Genomic DNA, 24373 nt, shown 5'->3' with positions numbered 1-24373 from the left:
AGCTTGATTAAAGGAAAAACGCAGGAGGCATATCCTGCCCTTACAACCAAACAACCTGCTGACTACGAGAATGAAAAGCAAGCTATGCTTAAAGCTTATGAATTGGTTCCAGAAGCTTATAGGCAAATATTCAGGAATTTGAGGAAAGCAGTAAACCAGTATTATATGGATTTTACATATGACAAAGCTGTCTGCTTTGACCGAAGGTGAACATCAAAAAAATAAATGATGATTATAACAGACTGAGAGCTGGTATTAGTTGAGGAAATTAAAAGATCCATTCCTAATGACATAAAAGCATATTTAGATGAAAAGGGAGTGGAAACTTGGCAGGAATTTGCTAAATTATTGAAGAGTACACTTTAAACAACAAGGTTAATTTTTACCAAGTTGAACCTTCCAAAAGGGTAATATGGACTATCCAAGTAAGTTAGAAAATAAATCGGGAAGTAGTGCAAAGAAAAAGGGAAGAAAGTAAAGCAAAAACTTTTGGGTCCCTGTTGCCACTATTGTAAGAAACCTGGTCAAATAATGTGCTGTTTCCTTCAGTTTTCCATACACATGACTCTCTCACCACCTGTGTCCCTGAAAAAAACAACCAATGTTCTTTATCCTCTCCAAAGTAGCAAATTTGGGTACAGCTGGTACTAACTGTTGCCACTCAGTCTCTCCAAATCTGTGAATGGTTATAGTCTGTACTTGCCCTTAAAGTGATACACTAAATGAAATGGAATCTCATAATAAAACAAATAAAGAAATGTAAACAAATTGACTTTGCAATTCAGAGAGAAAAAAAATCAATGAAGTGCAAAAGTAAGAGACCTTAATTGAGTCCCAGATTGAGTTTGTTGTTTAGGAGTCTGATGGTCAGCTGTTCTTGAACCTGATGCGGTGAGTCTTGTGGTACCCATACCTCTTTCCTGATGATAGCAAAGAGAACATGCTGGATGATGTAGATCCTTGATGATTGGTGCTGCTCTTCAACAGTGGTGTTCCCTGTGGACGTTCTCGATGGCAGGGAGAGTTTTGCCTGTTATGTCTAAGGTTGTGTCCACTATATTTGCAGGGATTTATTCTCAGGGGTATTGGTAAATATATACCAGACCATGATGCAGCCAGCCAGTACATCTGTAGAAATTTGCCAGGGTTTCTGATGTACCAAACCTCCGCAAACTCCGGAGAAAGTCGAGGCGCTGACTTGCTTTCTTCACGATTCCATAATCACAGACAGGCCCCAAATCTCTGCTGCTGTGAATCTGTAGCTCCACCAGCTGCTCATGTTGCCATCCAAAAGATCACCACTGAATTTGTAAAAAGAAAGGTTAAGAGAAATATTTTATGCAAAGACCAAAAGTGGTAGAAGTAGAATCCATAATAGCTCCACAGAAGCTACCTGCCCTGTCTTAATGGACAACCAAAATTATGAACATGGTACATAATAATCCTCAATCATCAACAAAACTTTACAGCTTTAAACTGCAGCCAGAGATAGCAGTACATTGTTCAAACAACATCTCTATACATTCAAGCTTTGTTTAAAAGGCTCATACTGGTTCTGCTTAGACGAAATGGCTGATTCCAATTGGTTCCTTCCGGAAAGAAATTTGTTGACAGGCAACCTGAACCTCAATCTGATCCAGGTCGAATATTGATCTGAGCTGGCATGGCAAAGGTTGATTTAAGCATTATTATCCACAAATAAGAAGAAGATTATGTCAATTTGCCCTTTTGTTCATTTAGAGGTGGATTTTTGAACTAAAACAATTTAACCCAGGTCATTCCCATGGCCATCCTGTTCGTGTCCAAAGCATATGGAAATTTATCTTTAAGGGTTCTCATGAGTAACTGATATAATTTGGTCCTTAGAATCCCCAGATGGATGTTTGAATTGGATGTCAGCTGAATTATTTCAAAGGTTATACTAGAACAGGGGAGGGCAACCTTTAACCATGCGTGGGCCAGATGGGACAGACTGGCGGCCCGCCATTCAACCACCGACACTCATGCCACCCTAAATGAAACAAATAAATAAATAAATGAGGTGAATACGATGATGCATTTCAGATCAGGGAAGGCATCTTCAACTATGAAAATGCACAAAAAATCACAAGTTAGTCCTTAAAATGACACAATTAATAAAAGTGTAAAAGTAAAAAAGGAGTAAAATTAGTCACAATGCAAACAAAATAACTAACTCTAAAACAGACAGCAGTGAGGGGGTGGGGTGGGGGTGGGGATAATGTCACAATGGAGAGGGGGAATGCTCTACCAAGAGAGGGAGAGTCTCACACAAAGAGAGGGGACTTTCACACAGAGAGAGGCATGTCACAAAGAGAGGATGAGTCACATGTGGAGAGGGGGAGTGACAGAGAGAGAGAGAGAGAGTGAGAGAGAGAGAGAGAGAGAGAGAGAGAGAGAGAGAGAGAGAGAGATGGACTTTCACCCAGATAGGGGGAGCCAGACACAAAGAGAGGGGACTTTCACACGAGAGAGGCATGTCACAAAGAGAGGATGAGTCACACGCGGAGAGGGGGAGTGACAGAGAGAGAGAGAGAGAGAGAGAGTGTGTGAGAGAGAGAGAGAGAGAGAGAGAGAGAGAGAGAGAGAGAGATGGACTTTCACCCAGATAGGGGGAGCCAGACACAAAGAGAGGGATTCAAGCACAGAGAGAGGATCCAGCCCTGGAAGATGAAGTGCAACACTCTGAGAGAGAGTCAAACTCAGAGAGTAAGATGATTGCAGAGAGATGAGGGGTCACACACAGAGAAGGTGTCATATAAACACAGAAACAGAATGTGTGTGTGTGTGTGTGTGTGTGTGTGTGTGTGTGTGTGTGTGTGTGCGTGTGTTAGAGAGATAGCAGTACTACACACTGATAAGTTGAAAGAGTGCTCCAGAGATGCTGTTGCTGAGAGGTGGATTCTCACAGACACGGGTGAGACACAGAAGAGATGGGTCTCACGCAGAGGAGAAGGCTCTTACAGACAGTGGGATAATGAGAGGGGGAGAACGACACCGTTGGAGGGGAAAACGACATCACTGTGAAGGTGGGAACCGCACACGGGTGGGGGGGGGGGGGGTGGCAGCCGCACACTGAGCCAGATAAATTTGGATCCAGCCCGCATACGTTGCCCACCCTTGTACTAGCATAATATACACATAGATTTCTAGTAATATTGACCAACTTTTCATTCCCAATTGACAATAGACCATTTTTGCAAGTGGTGCTTCCAGTAAAGTACTGTATAAGAGTTCAAATTTTACAGTTTTTCAAGCAGTCTGCAAAAAATCCCAATTAACTCTAATTCACCTGCACCCAGCACAAACACTGACTGATCTATGGAAATGCTATTCAGAACAGATAGTACTTATTCAAATTTCTGGAATGGTGCATAAAGGCATTAATATCAATTTCCATGCAGGGAAACATCACTTTTAATGCATGTTATTCTATGCAATTAAATTTCTAGAAATCCTGCCATTTTTTAAATCATTTTTTTTAAACAATTATATCGATGCCCAAGAAGAGTGCAGTAACCTGCCTCAATGACTATCAGCCAGTAGCATTTTCATCAACAGTGATGAAGTGTTTTGAAAGACTGGCGATGAAGCGTATCAGCTCCTGTCTGAGCAGTGACATGGATCCATTCCAGTTCGCCTATCGTAGAAACAGGTCTATAGTGGATGCCATCTCACTGGCTTTACACAAAGCCCTGGACAGCAAAGATGCATATGGTAGGATGCTCTTCATCGACTACAGTTCAGCATTTAACACCATCATCCCGTCAAAACTGATCAGCAAGTTCCAAGACTTGGGAGTTAACATTCTCTACCTAATTGGATCATAGATTTCATCACCTCCAGACCACAATCAGTGAAGATTGGTAAAAAAAAGTCTCCTCCACAATCTCTATCAGTACCAGAGCACCTCAGGGCTCTGGTAGCCCCCTGCTCTACTCACTTTACACCTACAACTCTGTAGTTCGGAATGACAAGAACATCATCTAAAAATTTGATACAACAGTAGTGGGTTGTATAAAGGAGGGAATGAGTCAGCATACAGGATAGAAACTGAAAACCTGGCTGAATGGGGCACCAACAACAACCTTGCACTCACTGTCACCAAAACTAAGGAGTTGCTTATTGACTTCAGGAAAGGAAAGCCAGAGATATACAATCCAATGATCATTGGGGGATCAGAGGTGGAAAGGAAGAGCTCATTTAGGTTGTTAGGAGACACTATCTTGGAGGATCCAACACACCAATGGCATTGTGAAGAAAGGATGACAGCGCCTCTCCTTCCTCAGGAGTTCCTGGAGGTTTGGTATGACATCGGAAACCCTGGAAAATGTCTACAGAAGTGTGGTGGAATATGTGCTGACCGAATGCATCACAGTCTAGTATGGGTACACCAACACCCTGAGCATAAAGCCCTCCAAAATGTACTGGACACAGTCCAGAACATTACAGGCAAAACCCTGTACTTCTATAGGGAATGCTGCCATCGGAGAGCAGCAGCAATCATCAAAGACCCACACAATCCAGCACAAGCTCTATTCTCGCTGCTGCTATCAGGAAAGAAGTATAGATGCCACAAGACTCATACCACTAGGTTTAACAACAGCTGTTACCCCTCTACCACTAGACTCCTCAACAACAAACTCAATCAGGGACTAATTTAAGGACTCTTACTTGTGCACTTTATTGATTTTTCTTTGCTCTCCCTGAATTACACTGTCAGTTTGTTTGCATTCATTACCAATTTACCGTTCGTTTGATTGTTTGCATGTTCACACTGTGTGCAATTAATTTTTGCACTACCAATTAGTGTTCATTCAGCTGCGCCTGCAAGAAAAAAGAATCTCAGAGTTGTATGTGATGTCATGCATGTTCCCTGACAATAAATCTGAAATCTGAACTCTGAAATCTAAATTTCTAGAACTCTAGCTATTTTTCAAATGGTGCCATTGATTATTAACATCAACAAGAGAGTAGACCGGGCCTTATTTTGACATTCCATCTTAAAGAAGACACATCCAACAATTTAGCATTTTCTAGCACCTAAATTGCTTCACTCTTCCTAAGACTGGTCTTTAAGTCCACCCACCTTCCAAACAAGAGGTATGAATGCTGCAGTTAACCTCTTGGGAAGAAGCTGGAGCCCAAATCTAATAGCAGACCTGGGATGTTTTTGTAATGAGATGACCCTGTAAACCTTAAGACCATAGGTTCCAACTTAGCACCTTCTATTATTGCTATCAGGTAACAGGCAGCCCCTCCACCTTGCGGGTCACATGCTCAGTACTGGAGCCTGACCTCATTGGCCTGCAATGACATGGAATTCACTTTGAAGACTCAGAAATATGCTTGCTCTTTGGGTCCCCAAGTGTCAAAATGGAAGTGGATGGTTCTTCATTCTGATCAAGATGGGCACAACCAAATTTGACCAAAAATTGAAGGTGCTCAGAGCTTCTTGGCATTTGATATATGCTTTCAAATGGGCCAGCCAACACAATAGATATTTTATTATGTGTGCCCCACAGCATTTGTCTGTATACTGCCCCATCAGAGTTGCCATGAGCATCCTCTGGGGTTGAATTTGAGAGCAATTTTAACTTCTGAGCTCAGGCCTTGTCTGCTGCCATCTGATGCCCAGCACACATCCCATTTCTAAACCATCCTCCACAGAGCACAAAATGCCAGGGCCTGAAATGTGAATGAATGGGACACACTGAGGCTGGTGACTTCACCTTTGTTTCATGACATTAGACAACTTACAAAATATGATTACACTGTGACGTTGTCTCAATTTCAGAAGCAGTATTTAAATATATAAATTAATATGTCTCCTAGTTAACACCAGCTGATGAAACTACTTATTAGATGCAAATCATCTGATACTGTGTACCACCACATTACAAAGGAGCTGTGTTCCTGGAAATCAATTGATATTGCAATTGTCCGGTATGCAAACCCTCCCTTTCCCATTGAATGCCAAATGAGAAGGGGGGATACATTCCTACAGTAAGATTTTCTCTCAAGAGCAATCTCCCCGTATATTCTATAGGTCCATATGCAAGGGAATTCTGATTGAATTGTGGGCATAAGAGAACAGATTATTCATTACAAGTGTCAATAAAAGAGAATGCCTTCTCATGTTCCAAAGCAAATCCTTTAAGGGCCCCCCTGAACTGGCAGCCTATAATAATTGCCCTTGGTAAACTTGTAAGCAGTTTTCCATATTTATTTATTTTCCAAGACCAAATTTTTTGGTGGTGATTTAATTTTAGTAAGGGCGAATTTCCATTGTTCAACTACCCATGTCAGTTTATGCTGTCGGTAAGGAGTTTGTACGTTCTCCCCGTGTCTACATGGGTTTTCTCCGGGGGCTCTCTGGTTTCCTCCCACCATTCAAAACATACCGGGGGTGCTGGTTAATTGGGTGTAAATTGGGCAGCATGGACTCGTGGGTTGAAATGGCTTGTTATTGTATCTAAATTTTTGAAATTTCAAAACACGTACCTTCAAAACATTCCAGGGGTGTAGGTCTATCGGGTGTAATTGGGCGGCACAGGCTCATGGGTTGAAAGGGCCTGTTACCGTGCTGAATGTCTAACCAAAGATATAGCCCAAGACAAACTGAGCTTTAAAACAAAAGCAACAGGGGCGGCGTGGTTCACACAGTGATTAGCGTTACGCTTTTACAGTGCCAACAATCGAGATGGGGGTTTGAATCCCACGCTGTCTGTAAGGAGTTTGTACGTTCTCCCCGTGTTTGTGTGGGTTTTCCCCGGGGGCTCCGATTTCCTCTCACCATTCGAAATATACCATAGGTGTAGGTTAATTGGGTGTGAATTGGGCAGCATGGACTCATGGCCTGTTACCGTTCTGTATATCTAAATTTAAATTTAAAGATTTAAATTTTTTTTTAAATTTAAAAAACAGGTTTAACAAAAAAAAGCTATTCCCTGATGGACCCCATATTGCTGTCATCTACGAGGTTGATTGCTTTGGCCCTTTAGTAATTAGCCTGATTTTGCAATGAAACAGATGGAGGGAGGTTGTGTTGAAGATCCTATGCTTTCACAAACTGTTACTTTCTGCAAGACTGATGAGTGATGGTTCCTGTGCCACAAGCAACTGCTGCACAGATGTGACCTGCAAAACACACCAGCAGGATGATGTGCATGAGAATTTCATATTCTTGGTTAAAACTCCATCAAGTCTCAGATGACCTTCCCAGGTTCAATCCTCTGGGTGTCTTTGGATTTTCAACCAAGGAAGATTTAGTTTAATTTTGACTTTTAAGGAGACACTAGAGATAATTGATGCAGCTCTAACATGACATTAAACACATACTTCATGCAATTTACTGCTGCCACTAATACAATGCTAAATATAAAACATTTAAGCCATCTTGTTTGCCAATGAGATTCAGAAAATGGTACATGCTGACCTTGCATGATCTGGACACAATATGAATCTGGAACCATCAACTAATTCTTAACTTCATCCTCAGGTCAGATACAATTGAGGGCAGATGATAGCCATTTTAGGTTTGAAAACAAATTGGTGTACAAATGGTTGGCAAGAGTGAAGGGGCAATTCTCAAAGCCCAGCATTTCAGAATTCCTGTGATTGAAGAAAATAACAACATTGTCACTGGGGGAAGATCACCCTCCTCACTAGGGGAAGAGCAGCCTCCTCACTGGGGGAAGATCTGCTTCACTGGGGGGGAAGATCAAACTGCTCACTGGGGAGAGATCACCCTCCTTACTGGGGAGAGATCACCTCACTGGGGGAAGATCAGCCTCCTCAGTGAGGGAAGGTCAACCTCTTCACTGTGGGAAGATCTGCTTCACTGGGGAGAGATCAGTGCTCACTGGGGAGAGATCAGCCTCCTCACTGTGGGAAGATCTGCTTCACTGTGGGAAGATCTGCTTCACTGGGGGAAGATCTGCTTCACTTGGGGAAGATCAGTGCTCACTGGGAAGAGATCAGCCTCCTCACTGTGGGAAGATCTGCTTCACTGGGGGAAGATCAGCCTGCTCACTGGGAAGAGATCTGCCTCCTCACTGTGGGAAGATCTGCTTCTCGGGGGAAGATCTGCTTCATTTGGGGAAAATCAGACAGCTCACTGGGGAGAGATCAGCCTCCTCACTCTGGGAAGATCTGCCTCACTGGGGGATGATCAATTAGACAAATGTCTAAAAGCTTCAGTCAACCATGAATCATGATAATAGGAAATCTTTCAAGTTTGAGGATGGTTCAAGTTCCCTGGTTTTTGAGACCAATGATAGATCTGTGGTTTTTACTACTGCTGGGGGAGGAAGTGCTGATTGGGCCAGCAAGTGAGTTGTTTGGAGGAGGTGCGATTTACCCCAAGCTTTTATGTGCTGCCAACAAAGTGACTCAAGTTTCTCCAAATGCTCTTCCTCCATTTTGGGATTCACAAGTGTCTGAGAGAAGCTTACACATTTGTAAAGCGACTGCAAGAACATATTGCCCTCCCATGACAGAGCTCAGAGTAGAGTATCTGTTTAGGAGACTCATTGTGTATAATGTGCCTGCTCATAGGGGTTGCCCAAGCACAATTACAGTTCAACACTGGGGATATGGGCCTGGGAAAGGACAATGAATTTAGTTTGCTTGCCCTGACAGTGGACATGGAGGATTGTTTGGAGCCAGCATTGTTGAGTTTTCTCTTGAAAGGTTGAGTTGCCTGCTCTCTGTGGACCATGCCACAGAAAAGTATTTGAGGATGGAGATCACTGTTACCCAGTAGCCCATGAGCTTTGTGATGGTTTGAGGTTTTATTCTTCACCAAAGGTGGGGTTGATGCTCTGGAAGTGACAGTGGAATTCACCATCAATATTTGTTTTCATTCCTGTGAGTGGCTCCCAAGATGCGGGAAACAGTCTATGTTTTCCAGCCTCTCATCATTTGACACGTTGTTGGATACTCTATCAAGCATCTGTAGTCACCATAGAAAGTGGTTACATTACAGCCTGGTTTGACAATATAAGTGCCCAGGAATGCAGAAGGCTGCATGAGGTAGCCAGGTCCATCACAGGCTCTGACCTCCAATCCATTTGAGGTGCTGCCTCAAGAAGGCAGGCAATATCATAAAGGATCCCCATCTCTCTGGTCACCCCTCCACTCATGACTACCTTTGGGCAATACAACAGCCTGAATAACAGCACCTCTCAGTTCAAAAATAGTTTCTTTCCAATAGCTAGCAGATTTGTGAACCTCCCTTTGGTTCACTAATCATGGATTGTTTGCACTTTTGAAAGTCATTTTTTTTTGTACCAGGATAACTGTGAATATTTATTATTTATGTATTTGTAGTGTTACGAGTCCAGAGGACCCCAAAACCCAGCAACAATATAAATTCACCAAGACAAATGGATACTTAAACAAAAGTTGCTTTTAATTTTCTTTAAACAGAAAAACAAGATCAAACTTTAACTTATTACTATTAACTTAACTTAACCCCCTTCTAATTCTAAGTGCACGTGTGTGTCATGTGTATATCTCCAGGAAGGTTCTTTGATTTACAGTCCAATCTCACTTCTCACTCCTCCAAGTTCACTAGTATCAGGCAATTTGTATACTGTGCATAGAATTTAACATTTATGATTTTTCACCAGGCTCTGGTGCTTTCAGGTTAGCACTCAGGAAGATTCTAGTTTGTTTCGGAGAGAGATTTGTTGTTAGATGGACACACACAAACTGATTTCCCACAATCAGACACTTCAGTGTTTTGCCAAAGAAACTTGCCCCATCATGGGTTTTCCAAATGATAACCTCTTCTTCCAGGCCACCACGGAGTTCCTCTTGTTTCCCTTATTTCAGGAGAAACGCTCTAGCCAGCCATTTCCTCTTGTAAGGACTACAAGGGTTGTGAACAGGCTGAACTCAGAAGTCACAACCCATCTTCAAAATGGGGTTTCAACAAGCTTCCAGCTTGCCATGTCTGCAGAACTCAGTTCTCTCTCTCTCTCTCTCTCTCTCTCTCTCTCTCTCTCTGTCTCTCTGTCTCTCTGTCTCTCTGTCTCTCTCTCTCTCTCTCTCTCTCTAAGAATCCTGTTTGTTTTTCCCTCTCTTTCTGCTTGCAAAACCACATGACCCATGTTGCAAGCCCAGAGGACCCCAAAACCCAGCAGCAATAGATATTCACCAGGACAAATGGTTATTTAAACAAAAGTTGCTTTTAATTGTCTTTAAATATGAAAACAGAATCACACTTTAATTTAACTAACCTAACTTAACCCCCTTCTAATTCTAAGTGCACGTCTATGTAATGTTTGTGTGTAAGTTCAGAAAAGTTCTTTGGTTCATAGTCCAATTTCACTTCTCATTCCTCCAAGTTCACTGGTTGTAGGCAATTCTTATACTGTGCACAGAATTTATTGTTTATAAAGTTCACCAGGCCTTGGTGCTCAAAAGGTAAATGGTTACCGCTCAGGAAGGTTTTTGATGATTTTCAGAGAGAGAATTGTTATTCCAGGACATCCACAACTGATGTACTTCTACCTGCCACTCCAGTGTCTTGCTGACAAAACTTGCACCTTCAGGGTTCTCCAGATGATAACCTATTTCTTTCAGGTCATCACTCTTATTCCAAGTGAAACATTTGACAGCCAGTCTTCTCTTCTTAATGAACCACAAAGGCTTTGAGCAGGCCATCTTCCAAATGGGACTTTCCACAAGCTTTCCAGCTTGTCCTATTCCAGTCCCAGCTTCTGTTACTGGCTGTAACAATGCAGAAGTGATCTCTGTCTGTTTATCTGTCTGTCTGTCTCTCTCTCTTAGAAAAAAAAGCCTGTTTGACTCTCTCTGCTTGCAAAACCACATGACCTTCTTAGAACAGCAGGCACCCTTCCAGACAGAAAGTGACCCCGACAAGATCTTTCATCTGTGGCCTTTTGTAAACAACAACCATTAGTGAAGACTCTTGTGCACTCTCCAAAGCTCTTGCAAAAGCTGTAGGGCCGATATGTCTAGCATTAGCAGAGCTCCAGTATTTCAAAAAAAGATCTGTTTTAAAATGTTTGTATGTGACCTACTCCAACAAAGCTTTCCCAATTTATCTCCCTGTCACACCCCTCTTAGAACAGCAAACTGATATCAGACAGATATCTGGCACTGGAATCAGCTTCTGAGCTTGTTCATCTATTGGTTTAAAGACAATAACCCATCACTCCATAGCATCAGTTCAATTAACACCTATTTGTGAAGTCTCCATAGGCATTCTTCAAAGTTTCTGTAAAGTCACTGTGGACATGAAATCTTCCCTTATGCATAGCTCTTGCATTTCAAATGAGAACTCTTTTGTAAAGTTTTACTCTGTTGATGAAGTGACCTACACAGTAACCCCCCACAATCTATCTCTTTGAAAGACATTAACATTTAATATAAAATATAATTTACCCCGTAACAATAGTCTCCTTTAATTTAATTCAATTAGTTTACTATTATCAGATTTCTTTATAAATACCTGTCTGGTTGCAGCAAGTAAGAATTTAGTGTACAATGTGTATGTTAATACACTCATTATAATTTTCAAACTCATAAAAACTCACAGTAATAGACAATGATATTTACTTTGGTGCTGTAATTTTACATTTCTAATTTGCATTCATTGTGTGTTTACCAACAAGCAAGAACAGTTTTTCAAATTCTTTTTATAAAGACGATGATTATTTAAATCAGCTTCTGGTGAAATTATTGCAGAATGTGCAGTTGTAAAGATAAGCACTTGCCTACATCCCTGTGCAACTTTTGATGCCTAACAGTTATTGCCCGTGACACTCTGCTCCTCTCACAAGTACATTGTTGCAACATTCACAGCAATCACAGAAAATCAGTAACAACATCAACTTTAACTTCTTACTTTTCACTGCTATGCTTCCTGTAAAAAGAAACCCAAAAACGTTAAACTTTTTGTTGGGTGCATTTAGCAGCAACAATGAGTCGCTTACAGAGAAGAGGTTGAAAATCTCATGTTATGGTGCAAGATTAACAACCTGAGCCTCAATGCAGTCAAGACAAAGGAGAAGATTGTGGACTTCAGGAGGACTACGGATGACCACTCTCCACCACACATCAATAATTCTGTAGTGGAGAGAATAGAGAGCACCAGGTTCCTGGGCATCCACTTAAGTAGTGTCCTATTCTGGACACACAACATCTCCTCACTTGTCAGGAAAGCGCAACTGCAACTGCATTTCCTGAGAAGATTGAGGCAGTCAAGGCTACCAGCCACCATCCTCTCAACTTTCTACAGGAGCTCTTGGCTGGTTGCATCACAGTGTGGTACAGTTGCTGTAGAGCATTGGATCGAATGTCAATCCACAGGACCATAAGAGCAGCGGAAATGAACATTGGGGTTTCCCTATCCCCCCCCCCCACCACCCCATCGACATGATCTACTAGGATCATTGTCTGAAGAGGGCTCCGAAAATGATGAGGGCCCCTACCACACCACACACTACATCTTCCAGGTATTCCCGTTGGGAAAGAGATACAGAACCATAACCACCAGGCTGAGAAACAGGTTCTTCCCATGGGTAGTGAGTCTGTGCAATGACTGATGAATTGCTCGTACAATCCCTCCGAGACTCTGCTGCTAATTTAAAAATATCTATTTATTTTTTATATGTACTGCATGTAAATCGCTTTTAAAAATATGTCTGCTAATTCTATATGTGTGTGTGTGTGTGTGTGTGTGTGTGTGTGTGTGTGTGTGTGTGTGTGTGTGTGTGTGTGTGTGTGTGTGTGTGTGTGTGTGTGTTCGCATGTTTCCACGCCGAGGACCAAAAAACACTGTTTCATCGTTGTACTTATACAATTGAATGATACCTGAAATAATAAACTTGAACTTTTTGAATGAGTTTTTTTGTTGAGGCATAATAATTATATTATTACTGTAATAATTACTGTAATTCTGGGTGGCAAACAGTTCTATACATTCCCCAGGTAAACAAGAAATCTACAGCTACTGGAACACTGGAGCAAAACGAATGGGGAGTGTATTTTGCTTTCCATGGACACTGTCTGACCTACTGAGTTCCTCCTGCACCTTGTATGCTGTTACAAATTCCCTAGATTTCTAAAAGAACAACAATCAATGCTTTATATTCTCAAATTTCATCCCCTCTCCTATCATTGTCTTATGTCAATTTCCCAGGCTTCATTTCACTTTCTATGAAAATGAATACTGTTAATTACTGTTAACCAGAGGATTATCCAACAGTTTGGACAGGAAACTGGTCCAAACAAAGGAATTTCCATGTACTGAAGAACCATAGAACATTGCAGCACAGAAACAGGCTCTTTGGCCCTTCTAGTCTGTGTCAAATCTTTTTTTTTTGGCTAGTCCCACTGACCTGCACCCTGTCCATATCCTTCCAAACTTCTCCCAATCCAAGTCCCTGACCAAATTCCTCTTAAATGTTAAAATTGACCCTGCATTCACCACTTCAGCTGTTTGAAGAAATTCCCCCTCATGTCCCCTCTAAACTTTTCCTCTTTTATTCTTAACCCATGTCCTCTGGTTTGTATCTCACCTACCCTCAGTGGAAAAAGACTATCTACATTTACTCTGTCTATCCCCCTCACAATTTTAAATACCTCCATATTTTTCTACGCTCCAGGGAATAAAGTCCTAATCTGTTTAACCTTTCCCTATAACTCATTTCCTGAAATCTGGGCAACATCCTAGTAAATCTTCTCTGCACTCTTTCTAACTTATTCTGTAGTTAGATGACCAAAACAAATTTGGCCTCACCAATGCTTTATACAACTTTACCATAACATCCCAACTCCTGTACTCAGTACTTTGATTTATGAAGGTCAATATGCTAAAAGTTCTCTTTACAGCCAGGGGTGCAGTGCTGCAGGATCTCACTGGAGTGCCACTCCAGCACCTCACCATGTCACTCCGGCATCTCATTGGGCCGCTACAAGACTGCTACCAAATGCTCCAGCACATAGTGGAGGCAGCAGCACCCCTCCCTCAGCCTCCCTCCCTGTTCTTGCCCACCTTCCCCCCCCCCCACCCCACCGTTATCAAGTCTCGACAAACCTGATTATTTCATGGCCGGTCATTCTACTTTGTTCTTCTACAGGTCATGATCAATTATACGGCGGCAAATAAAATATGGCAGCCCCCAAGGCTAGGCCTAGCATCGTTTTGATGAGCTGTGGCACCTACAAATTTACCACTGCACTCCTTTTTACAACCCTATTTACCTGTGGCAATGCTTTCAGGGAATTATATATCTATATTCCCAGATCTCTCTGTTCTACTGCACTCCTCAGTGCCCGACCATTTATCGTGTTTGACCTTTCTTGGTTTGTCCTTCCAAAATGCAACATCTCACACTTGTCTGCCTTAAATTCCATCTGCTATTTTTCAGTCCATTTTCCCAGCTGGACCAGATCCCTCTGCAAGCTTTGAAAATCTTCGCTATCCACAGCACCTTCAATCTTAGTGTCATCTGCAAATTTACTTATCCAATTTACCACATTATCGTCAAGATCATTGATATAGATGACAAATAACAATGGTCTCAGTACCGATCCCTGAGGCACAACTCTAGTCACAGGCCTCCAGTTTGAGAAGCAATCATCTACCACCACTCTCTGGCTTCTCCTGTTCAACCATTGTTGAATCCAGTTCACTACTTCACCATGAATACCTAGTGTATGAACTTTTCTGACTTACCTCTCATGTTAACCATGTCAAAGGCCTTACTAAGGTCCTTGTAGACAACATTCATAGCCGTTATTTTGTCAACTTTCTTGGTAACCTCCTTGAAAAACTCTATATGATTGGTTAAACATGACCTACCATGCACAAAGCCATGTTGATCATCTCTAATCAGTCCACAGCTATCTAAATAATTATATATCTGACCTCTTAGAAAACCTTCCAATAATTTACCTACCACTGAAGTCAGGTTCACCGGCCTATAATCTCCAAGGTTACTTTTTGATCCTTTTTTAAACAACGGAACAACGTGAGCTACCCTCCAATCCTTTGGCACCACATCTGTGGCTAAGGACATTTTAAATATTTCTGCCAGAGCCCCTGCAATTTCTATACTAACTTCCTTCAATGTCTGAGGGATTATCTTGTCAGGCCCTGGAGATTTATTTGCTTTAGGATAACAAGCACTTCCGCTTCTTTAATCTGTATAGGTTCCATGTCCTCACTGTTTGTTTTCCTTACTTCCAACGACTCAGTGCCCTTTTCCTGAGTGAATAGCAATGAAAAATTTTTTTAAGACCTCACCCATCTCTTCGGCTCCATTCAATGCTTCAAGGGGACCAATTTTGTCCCTTACCATCTTTTTGCTCTTAATATACCTGTAGAAACCCTGAGGGCTTTCCTTCACATTATCTGCCAAAGCAACGTCATACCTATTTTTAGCCTTCCTGACTTCTTTCTTAAAGTTTTTTCTAGCATTTTTTATACTCTTCATTTGCTCCATGTCACCTATACCTGTGAAACACTTCTCTCTTCTTCCAAACCAGATCCTCAATATCTCTCGAAAACCAAGGTTCCCTGTGCCTTCTATCCTTGCCTTTGATCCTGACAGGAACATACAAACTCTGTACTCTCAAAATATCACCTTTGAAGATCCTCCATTTACCTCTCACATCCTTGCCTGAAAACAATTTATCCCAATCCACGCAATGTAAGTCCTTTCTCATTTCCTTAAAATTCACCTTTCTCCAAATTAGAATCTCAACCTGAGGCTCAGACTTATCCAACTCCATAATTAGCTTGAAACTAATGGCATTATGGTCACTGGACTCAAAGTGCTCCCCTACACATACTTCTGTCACCTGTTCTGTCTTGTTCCCTAATAGGAGATCGAGTATTGCCCTATCTCTAGTTGATATCTCTATATATTGATTTAGAAAACTCTTCTGAACTTATTTGACAAACTCCAAGCCATCCATGTGAGACTCCCAGACAATATGTTGAAAGTTAAAATCTCTGACCATCACAACCTTATGTTTCATGCGCTGTCTGCTATCTCTCGACAGATTTGTACCTCCCATTCTCGGTGATGATTGGGTGGTTTATAATACATTCCCATAAGTGTGGTCATACTTTTCTCATTCCTCAGCTCCACCCATATAACCTTAGTAGATGAGCTCTCTGGTCTGTCTTGCCTGAGCCACAGCTGTGATATTTTCCCTGGTGAGCAATGCCACTCCTCTCACTTTTATCCCCCCTTTCTATCATGTCTAAAGCAACAGAAGTCCGGAAAATTGAGCTGCCAGTCCTGCCCCTCCTGCAATTAAGTTTCACTAATGACCACAATGTCGTAATTCCACGCGCCAAACCACACTCTAAGCTCATCTGCCTTTTCCTACAATACTCCTTGCATTGAAATAAATGCACTTGAGACATTTCCACCACATTCAACCCGTTGATTTCTAACACTGCATGCAATTTTAACATAATCTTTTCCCTCCTCCACTCTTCTATCTGCTTTGGCCTTCTGGTTCCCCTTCCCCTGCAAATCTAGTTTAAACTCAGCAGAGCAGCACTAGCAAACCTGCCCACAAGGATATTAATTCCCCTTCCAGTTCAGGTGCAAACTGTCCCGTCGGAACATGTCCCTCCTTCCCTGGAAGAGAGCCCAATGCTCCAGAGAACTGAAGCCCTATCTCCTATACATGTTTAGCCATGTGTTAAGCTAAATTATTCTCCTATTTTTAACCTCACCAGCATGTGGCCTGGGTATCAATCCTGAGATCACTACCTTGGAGGACCTGTCCTTCATCCTAGCGCCTAACTCCCTGAACATTCTTTGTAGGACTTCCTCACCCTTCCTACCCAAGTCATTGGTCACTACATTGGCTGTTCATCCTCCCTCCTGATCTAAGCTTCCTTGGACACTGTTTCCAGGGAGGCAACATTCCATGTGGGATATTCAATCTCTTCCACAGAACATCTTATTTGTCCCCCTAGATCCCCTATCACTACCACTCACCTCTTCTCCTCCCTTCCCCAACAGTATCCTAAATGGTCTACTTGTTATTGGGGATGGCCACAGGGGTGACCTGTACTGCCTGACTGCTCACTTTCCCTCTCCTGACTGTCTCCCATCTACCCTCCTCCTGCCTTCTAAGTGTGATAGTGTCCCTATAACTCCTGTCCATCACCCCTTCTACCTCCTGAATGATCCGGAGTTCATCCAACTTTAGATACAATTCCTTAACTCGGTTTGTCAGGAGCTGCAGCTGGATGCACTTCTCGCAGGTGAAGTAATCAGGAATACTGCTGGCTTCCCTGATGATCCACATTTTGCAAGAGAGGCATCCCCTGTCTTGGCTGCCATTCCTACTGTCTATGGCTAGATGTACAAAAGGTAAAGGTATATGATATATGATATCTAAAAACCCTGCCCTTACCTGTGCCTACCTGCTGAATACATTTTGTTCCTCAAATAGGGTGGCCATTTCTGACTTCAACTCAAACTATCCCTTGCTGTCCTCGCTGAAGCCTTACCACTCTAACTCAGCCCACTCCGACAATTACTGCTCCCCCCTTTGTCTTCAACTTTTGAACTGGATTGCCCTGGAGGACCATCTGATCAGCCAGACAGGAGGCAGGCTGAAAGTCATTTCCCCATGTCAGTCAATGTTTGCCCACCCACAAGTGTGGGCACACCTTATCATTGGATGCCTTGAATACCTAGCCTCTCTTGGGGATACCTGAGTTGGCCCCTCCGGCCGACTGCAGTATAAGCCCACCACGTGGAGCAGCTCTCTCTTTTTTCCCCACTGAGAATGAACTCTAGCTCTACGAAATGAGCTGGAGAGTCATTTGTAAGGTATGTACCAGAACAGAGTTGGGGCTGTAGAGGTGCATACCTAGAAAGGACTGTTGTGCTTTTTTCTTGTAATCAGCATGAATTGATTCTGTAGTTAAGTGGGATACCAGCTTGTGGGTGGTGGGTACTGTTTGTATAACCCTTGTTTCACAATTGGGAGATGCAATTATCAGTGATTTATCAGGTGGTGTGATTATCAGTGATTAACCAGAGTCCGATCCACATGAATTGTGTGTAATGTCTGTGTGTGTGTGTGTGTGTGTGTGTGTGTGTGTGTGTGTGTGTGTGTGTGTGTGATCCCTATTGCAACTTCCCCTGCGTGTAAATAAAGATACCTTTCTTTGTGGTTAAACTGTGGCTTGTCAGTTTTGGACCTTTCGAACTTGTTATTACCATCACAATCACTTTCTATGAAAATGCCGAGAAACTAGTCAACATCTGCGTACAGAACAATCTGGTTTGCTGCTCAGAAGCTGAAGCTTCCAGGCAGTTAGAAAGTAAAATAGAATGTTGCTCTTTGTTGCAAGGAATTGCATTGTAAAACTATGAAAGTCCGGTTGAGATTGTGCTGACTTTGGTGAGATTACAATTTAAGTACCATGTGCATACTTGTTCACTGAACCTGTGGTATGGAATGTCAGGTGAGGAGTAGGTGTGGTGTAGGTCTACAGGAATTCTGATTTCTGGAATCAAGAGATTGACCCAAAAAGAATGATAAAGGAAGTTTGGACAAAATGTACTGGAGATTAGACAAATGAAATGTGATGCCATGAAGACTTAGAAAATTCTGAAAGAGAAAGGAGGGTAGATGCTAAAAGGCCATTTCTACTCATGCAGTGTCCAATTTTTGAGGGCGTGGTCTTAGGATAATCAACTAGCCATGTGGGACTGAGTTGAGGAGGAATTTCTTTAACTTTTCATACTTCCTTTTGACATAGGAAATGATTTTGTGCTCCATTTTGGTTCTCAGTGCAATCCAATTACCCTACTAATTTTCCTCACAACCTATTCTCCCTACTTTCCCAAGATTCTACCATCCACCTACACTAGAAGTAGTTTGGAGTGTTCAGTCTCAACATTGGAGAGACTGGATGCCAACTGGGAGATCACTTTGTTGAGCACCTCGGCTCTGTCCACCTCAATAGTGTGGATCTCCCAGTTGCCACTCATTTCAATTCTCCATCCCATTCCCTTGCTGACATGTCTCTCCATGGTCTCATGTACTGCCAGACCTGTAAACTGGAGGAACAACACCTCATATTCAGACTGGGCAACCTCTCACTGGATGGCATTAATTTTGACTTCACTGGCTTTCATTAAAGCCCTCTCTCATCACCCCTTTGCTTCCTCCTCCCTTCCCCCCCCCCCCCACTCCCGCTGTCGTCTCTCCATTCCCTATCTCCTTTCGCACAGACATGAAAAATTCTACCTAATCACTTATCACATCCAATTAACACCTTTTGTTGGTCCAGATTCCTCCCCCATTGTTTGAATTCTGAGACTTTCCGATACATCCCATTTCTGCCTTTTCTGATTTTTCCTTGAAGAAGGAAGGGCTCAGGCCTGAAACATCGGCAATATATCTTTGAATCCTACAGATGCTGAGAAGACCAGCTGAGTTCCTCCAGCATTTTGGTTTTACTACAATCACTGCGTCTGCAGCCTACTGCATTTCTCTTAATTAATTTACCAACTAGCATAGTTGGGGAAAAAAGCTAGATTCCCTGCTGGAAACCTTTATAAACACCCAGGCAGCGCCAGAAGTCTGGGTCACTGGCACTATGAGACAGCATCTCTATTTGGTGTGTCAGTCCACTGACCTTTAAAGAGCAAGGAAATCGTTAAATCAAACAGTTGTGTTATGCACCGTTAACAATGAGATCAAAGGCTGAGGTGGATGGATTTTGAGAGATCGAGGAAATCAAAGAATTTGGAGTCTGGGCAAGAAAGTGAATCATCTTGAATGTTAGATCAGGATAGAAGGATTGCATGACCACCTTGTTTCTGTTTTTTTATGTTTACCTCTTCTTGGCTGCACAAACTACTATGAATCAACATTCCTGACCACTACACAACCCATGAACAGAGTGCCAGTGGAGGTCACCTCAAAAGAGGGGAATTAAAACTTGAGATATTGTTTCATTTTGTGGCAACTTTCATTGAGATCACCACTGAATCCAAGTGTCAACAAACTACCAGCTTGAATTGACTGTGCAGATCCCACTTCTTACAGTGTAGAAGACCAATTTGGAATTATTACTCTGGTCTCCTTACTTGAGGAAGGATGTGCTGGCTTTGGAGGCAATGCAGAGGAGATTCACCAGGTTGATTCCAGAGATGAGGGGGTTAGGTTGTGAGGAGAGATTGAGTCATCTGGGATGGTACTTGCTGTAATTTAGAAGAATAAGAGGGCATCTTATAGAAACATATAGCATTATTAAAAGCATAGGTAAGTTGTTTCCATTGGTGAGGGAGATGAGAACTAGGAAACATTGCCTCAAAATTCAGGGTAGTAGATTTAGGATGGAGATGAGGAGGAACCGTTTTTCTCAGAGTGTGATGAATCTGTGAAATTCGCTGCCCATTGAAGCAGTGGAATCTATCTCAATAAATATATCTAAGACAAGGTTTGATAGATTTTTACATAGTAATAGAATTAAGGGACATGGAGGAAAGATATGTAGGTGGAGATGAGCCTATAATCAGATCAGTCATGATCTCATTGAATGGCAGAGCGGGCTTGATGGGCCAAATGGCCTACTTCTGCTCTGTATGTTCTTACCTAAGATTTACATTCTTTTGTTGGCATTTGTGGATATGAATTTCCCCTTTAAGAGGTACACTATATTTTATCGACTTTATAACTTTCATTTTATTCTTTATGCCATGCAGTAAAAAATTAGATAAAAATTATATGGCAGGAAGCATAGTGAAATGTGCCAAACTACCTCTGTTCTATTGTGTTGCGGTCCAGCTGCAAGCTCCTTATGTTTGCTCTTCTTGAAGAGGTAAGTTTATAGAAACTCAGTTTGCATGTCACTCATTCTTACATAGAATTTGTACCCTGTGTAAAAGAGGCCAGTTAGAATCAATCAGTCTAAGTCCTGGTAAATTAATCCTTTGTTCAAATTGTGTTCATGCTAATTGGAATGTGATCTCATCTAACTTCTCTCTTTGGTGATGGAAAGTTGAAATTTGTTGGGGAAGGAAGCAATTTTATCCAAATATATTCTGAACAACTGCCATCACTTTTAATTATCATCAATTGAAGTCCAATCATTCTGGACGTAAAGCAGCAATTATCGATGGGTTTTCCTTAGTGTCTATTTTTCTATCAAATTATCTGTAATATAAAAATGAAAGGCTTTGGTTTCATCACGTCTGAATTCACATCAGTCACATCTTCTTGTTTTATAGTCCTGCGATGTGGATGCCCTTGAATGTAAAATAGTCTTTGAAGCACTTACTTCTAAAGGGATATCGCAAACCCTTCTTCTGATGAGGCATTTAATATAAATCATAGATTGTTTAAAGCCTTGGATTATTTTTAATACCTTTGATTCATTTAAGGAGTGTTTTCTTGACTTCATTAGAGAGTTCTGCACATTATTTTGCCACTAAAATCACTTCTGTGAAGGTCTGTTGCTATAAATAGAAACAGGTCATAGTAACAAATGCAGACAAGCAGAGTTTTAGTCTGAATTAATTTCAACAAGCTCTTTTCTTTTTCCACTCATCCATTTGTTTAAACCCCTTTTCACACTCAAACTCTCAGAGCATTCCATGGACAAGTGGGAATGGTCAATTGGCAACCGGAATCCCACAAGAGGCAGTAAACCAAAATGAATGAAATTGTGCGTTGTGCATGGTTGATATTTATCGCCAACACAGAGCTTTATTGCTGAAAGTAAATTACTTTCCAAGACAAGGGCTGCTGGGCATTTTTTACAATTTTGTTTTCTGTTAAAACCAAAGTATTCATGTCCCTATGCAATGTTATAATTTAAAACAAAAAATATGAAGAATATCTTTCAGGAATTCTTCCAATTGTAGTCAAACACCAACAAGAGCATAATAAACTATTCCTTCATCTTGCCGCTCTGTCTACCATTTTAAAAACCTGGGACATAGGCAACATTATTTCTGTAAAAACACAGAAATGCAGAAGGAACTTAACAGATTTCGCAGCATCCTTAGAAAATAAAGATTATATAACCAACATTTTAGGCTGAAGCTTTCTTTAAGGTATGAGTAAAAAGCAAGCAAGGAGACAAAGTCTTGACAGACATCTTCTACAAACCCACCAACTCCCACAGCTACCTTAACTCCACCTATCTTGCATCTCTTCATAAGACCTCTTCACAAGAGAAATGGGCCTGAATTAGTGTGAGGTCAGAATAGAACAAGCTTGTGTGCTGGACAATGTTGAGATTAAGGAAAAGGAAGTGTTGGATCTTTTTAAAAACATCAAGATTGATAAGTCCCCAGGGCTGGATGTGATATATCCCATGTGGCTGTGGGAAGTGTGAGAAGAGATACGTGGGGCATTGGCTATGATCTTTGAATCCTATTTGGCCACAGGGGAGATTCTGAAGGATTGGAGAATGGCAAATGTGGTCCCCTTGTTTAAAAAAAGGTAATAGGGAGAATCTTGGGAGTTATAGACCGGTGAGTCTTACGTCAGTGGTGTGCAAACTATTGGAGAGCATTCTTAAGGTAAAGGTAAAGGTTCCATTATTGTCACATGTTGCTACATTTACAATGTAACATACATGAATTTTTTTAACTTTATCTACAGAAAGGAAGACAGAGAGTCGCCACTTTGCCCAGCGCCCCTCACAGAAATGAGGCCCCAGTGAAGAACGAACTCGTGGCCCCTGTCTATGAGCATTTGGAGAAGTACAGTCTACGCAAGGAAAGTCAGCATTGCTTTGTGAACAGAAGATTGTGCCTCACAAGCTTAGAGTATTTTAAGGAGGTAACGAAGGAAATTGATGAGGGTAGGGCAGTAGATGTGGTCTATGTATATGGATTTTAGTAAGGCATTTGACAAGGTCCTCCATGAGAGACTTGTTCAGAAAGTCATGAGGCATGGTATCCATGGAACTTTGCTTGAGTGGATAAAATATTGGCTTGGATATAGAAAGCAGAGAATATTAGTGGAAGGAAAGTTTTCTGCCTGGAGGTCAATGACTAGTGGAGTTCTGCAAGGATCTGTTCTGGGACCCCTCCTCTTTGTGATCTTTATAAATGACCTTGATGAAGAGGTGAAAAGATGTGTCAGTAAGTTTGCAGATGATACAGAGTTATGAGGAGTTGTGGATGGAGCTGAAGGTTGTCACACATTAAAAAAAGAGAGGATGCATAATTGGGCAGAAAAGTGGCAGATGGACTTCAATCCGGAAAAGTCTGAGGAATGACAAATCAGAGGATCGGTTACTTAGGGGTGTGGATGAACAGAGGGATCTTGGGGTCCAAATCCAAACATCCCTCAAGGTCACCATGCAGGTTGATAGGATAGTTAAGTAGGCCTATAGGATGTTGGGCTTCATTAATAGGAAGATTGAGTTCAAGAGTCTAGATTTCATGTTGCAACTCTACAAATCTCTGGTGAGACCACACTTGGAATATTGTGTTCAGTTCAAGGCACCTCATTACGGAAGGATGTGGAAACTATGGAGAGGGTGCAGAGGAGATTTATCAGGATGTTGCCTAGACTAGAAAATAAGTCTTAAGAGGCAATTTAGCAGAGCTGAGACTTTTCTCTTTGGAGTGTAGAAGAATGAGAGGAACCTTCATGGAGGTCTATAAGATTGAAGATGCATAGGGTGGACAGCCAGTGCTTTTTTCTCAGGACAGGAATAGCAAACATTAGAGGATATATTTACAAAGTGAGGGAGGGGAAGTTTAGGAGAGGCATCAGGGGTAAGTTTATTACACAGAGTGTTATGGATGTCTAGAATGCCTTACCAGGGATGGTGGTGGAGGCAGATATATTAGGGACATTTTAAGAGCCTCTTAGACAGGCACATAGATGGAAGAAAAAAAAGGGTTACGGGATATGGAGGGTTTACTATTTTTTTAAGGAGTATATGGGTCACCACCATATCGAGGGTTGAATTGCCTGTACTGTGCTGTAGTATTCTATGTTCTATGTTGAACCCTGTAAAGATTCCATTCCTTGCTCTCAATTCCTTTGTCTCCATTGCATCTGTTCCCAGGATGAGGCCTTCCATGTCAGATCATCTGAAAAGTCCTCCTTCTTTTAAAAACATAGCTTCTCCTCGACCACCATCAACTTGCCCTTCACCCACATATCCTACATTACCACACACATCTGCCCTTCCACCCCTTCATATAGCATGGATAAAATTCCCTTTGTCCTTACTTTCTACCTCACAAGTCTCTGCATCCAACATATCATCCTCCGCTAATTCAGCCACCAACTTTGTAATCCCACCATCAGACACACCTTCCCTTTTCCTCCCCTCTCCACCTTCCACAGGGAC

The sequence above is a fragment of the Narcine bancroftii genome, chromosome 7 (genome assembly GCF_036971445.1).
Source record: "Narcine bancroftii isolate sNarBan1 chromosome 7, sNarBan1.hap1, whole genome shotgun sequence".
In the NCBI taxonomy this organism is placed as follows: domain Eukaryota; kingdom Metazoa; phylum Chordata; class Chondrichthyes; order Torpediniformes; family Narcinidae; genus Narcine; species Narcine bancroftii.
The sequence above is the reverse complement of the archived record's forward strand: the minus strand, read 5'-3'. Positions refer to the sequence as shown.